Below are 3,101 nucleotides of genomic sequence, written 5' to 3'. Positions count from 1 at the left end.
CTACGAACGATGTATATCACGTCACATGACAGCTATCACATCTCGACTCGCAAGACTTCGGGTCGAATGATTGATCGGTAGGTTATTTTTGTGTTTACCGGTTTACGCTTTATACCAGGGCTGAGCAAACTACAGCACTGTTTTGTGCGGCCCGCGAAAGGCTCAAGAAACGCATTAGATATATTGATAAAATGAGTACTAAATATTTAATTACTGCATGGACTCGATTAAACTTTTCATTATTATATTTAACCACGATAATTATATGTTATATTCTTACTATATATAGAGTATTTCATTGCTGGCGCGATAGCTCGGCCTCAAGGCCCACGCATTTTGTAAGGTTTCAACTGGCAAACATCACAGAAAGTCAAAACGGGAACGAATTTTGGTTCACAAGTGTAATTTTACATTGGCCACTCCAGAAAGTTTATTATTTTTAGTGCTGGGCTTGGAGAAACCTGTTCGTACGGGTGTTAGGTAGATTCGTCCTCTGTATGTGCAGAAGTATCTATCTTTATAAAATCTATATTTTAGTGGGAGCGTATTAACATGGGTATGACGTTGTCAGCATTACTATTTAAAAAAAAATACCAATATTGCGTTTTGGTTCAAAACTCAATTTTATATAGCGCGTCCCGCGAATGGATGAAGATGTTGAATGTGGCCTGATAGCTAAAAAGTTTGCCCACCCCTGTTTTATACACATTGTGTATTACACAATCAGACTGGATACATACGATAATATAAGTTACACTTATAGGCACGTTCAAATGACACGCTAGGTTTCTACAGCGTAGGTTCCAACAAAATGTCCTTTTCAGTAAATAGGCTATGATTGTCACTTGTCAGTAGCTTTTTCTGTCTGTTTACGCCTGCGTGATGCCTGACATTCCAAGACTTCCCAGGCCGAAACGAATATTGCTAACGTCGCTCGTGAGTCAGACGTCTCTTCTGTCTGGCTGGTGAACGATTGTTTTGAGCAAGTTATAAATAGGCAGTTCGCAATCCCTGCACAGAGTACAAGTCATTGGTAATAATACTTACACTTACACATTCAAGAATGGTGTTGGTTGCGTTTAACATCACATGCGTTGTCAATCAAGCTGCAAGCAACCAACTGGTGATTATAAAAGTCGACGGAGCCTATAGGCTTGCTTGGCTATCTCACCTTCCGCCACATGCATCCTCATTTTGTCGCTTGCCTTTTATATTATCTGCTTTACTTTTCATTCAGCATGCAATGTGCATTGTGTATGTCTCTCCTCAACATCTCCTAGGCCAAGGTGGGTGTCTGATCTCAAAGACTACTCCAAGTCGTTTCGGCACCTTCCTATCTTTTCATTGTATCGCAGTTTTTGTGGTGTTTTGAAATGATGAAAATATTAATAAACTGATACTGATACCGGCGAAGGTTTTCCGTGTGGTAAGGGTTTGCTGCAGAAATGCATTGCTGGAAAATTATCTTTGCTATGTACTATGCCACTGGTTCTCAACCGTCGGTCTGTGGCAAGTTTCGGGCCGGTCCGCCAGATATATTAGAATTTGATATCTCAATTCCGAAATGCAATAGCTGGAACGCTTGTCCATTAGAGGAATAAACATCAAATTTTAAATTGATTAAGAAGTTTGGAACATATTTTCTACATGGTGTCGGAACAGAGCTCACGGTCCACTTTGGGCGTGTTGCAATGGTGCAAGTATGTTGTACGGCACTGGTTAAAAGTAGTATACTACTCGTTTTGTACAAGTTATGCGTGAATGATACGGATGCTACGAATACTTTTACTCAAATTACAAATCCCCCAGTGCAATTAGGCGACTCTTGGCAGTACAACTAGAGGTGGTCAGTAACGAAGTACTTCTACTTTTTCGAAGTACTCAAGTAGTTTTCCGCTACTTCTGGTACTTACTCAAGTAGATCTGAATTTCACTACTTCTACTTCTACGTCATAATATTTTGTGATCTACTTACTTACTTTTCGCTATTTTCAGTTTGTCAAGTAGAAGTAGTTTAATCCTCCAATCAGAAAGAAAGCCTGAGAAATTTCGGGGCTGTTTTCACGGAGTATCGACATTTAATTTTCATAAAAGTTGAGTTAAGCCCAGAATTTTCGTCGCGCTTCGCGCGCAGTGAATGCAGAGTATCCAGTATGATTTCACGAAAGTATCGGTGAATATAATTTAGGTAGCGGGTTGGCGTGGTTCCGTTCACACCGCATTGTCGCCCGTCGCCATATCAAATATTTCATCACAGTATATATGGCTTATCATAAGGTTTGAAACTGATGTTTCGCAATCTAGCATTTACTTATCATACCGTAATCTAGCTATCCATGGCGTGTCCTAATCTGGAAACGTGGACTCGGACTTTTTTTTAGTTCTAGAGCTGTTTTTGCACACCAACCTTCGAAACTTTTTGGACTATGGACATTAAATCCATGTCCCGTTTTTAGATTTATATTTCACTTTCAATTCCCATGTAGTACCATATATTTTGATTTCTAATTAATATCAGTTCTTTTGACTGGATAACGTACATCTTGAAGTATAAAACAAGTGTAGTAATGCTTCAGTTTCCAGAAATAAAGCTACTCAATATAGCATTATTACGGTCCACCATATTTTTTATTAACGTTTACTAATCGCACAAAGTGTTTACACCGCATCCAACACAAGATCTCCGCATTGCTCTTCGACTAAACTACAGGCGTTATAATATGGGGGAGTGCGCAATACCATGATATTTTCTAAAACGTGCTTTTTGAGTAAACAGAGGATTAGTATCGCATTTCCATGTCTATACTATCATTTTCATACCATGATGTGGACGAATGCTTATGCTATCGAAAATTGGATACCTGCTGGTATGCATCAATATGAATCAAGCTCGTCACCTTTCGCATAGCTCAATTTGTACCTTTTTATAATCCATGTGAACGAATTAGGATCGTTTTCACAACTACTTACTTACTTGAGTACTTTTAAAGTCGGTCAATTATACTTCTACTTCAAGTAATTTTAGATTGCCCATGGAAGAAGTACTTCTACTCGTACTTGAGTAGATTTTTTCGTCGCTACTTCTACTTCTACTTGAGTAG

This window comes from Botryllus schlosseri, chromosome 12 (genome assembly GCF_051294905.1).
Source record: "Botryllus schlosseri isolate E-star chromosome 12, Bs_hap1, whole genome shotgun sequence".
NCBI classification, from domain to species: Eukaryota; Metazoa; Chordata; class Ascidiacea; order Stolidobranchia; family Styelidae; genus Botryllus; species Botryllus schlosseri.
The sequence above is the reverse complement of the archived record's forward strand: the minus strand, read 5'-3'. Positions refer to the sequence as shown.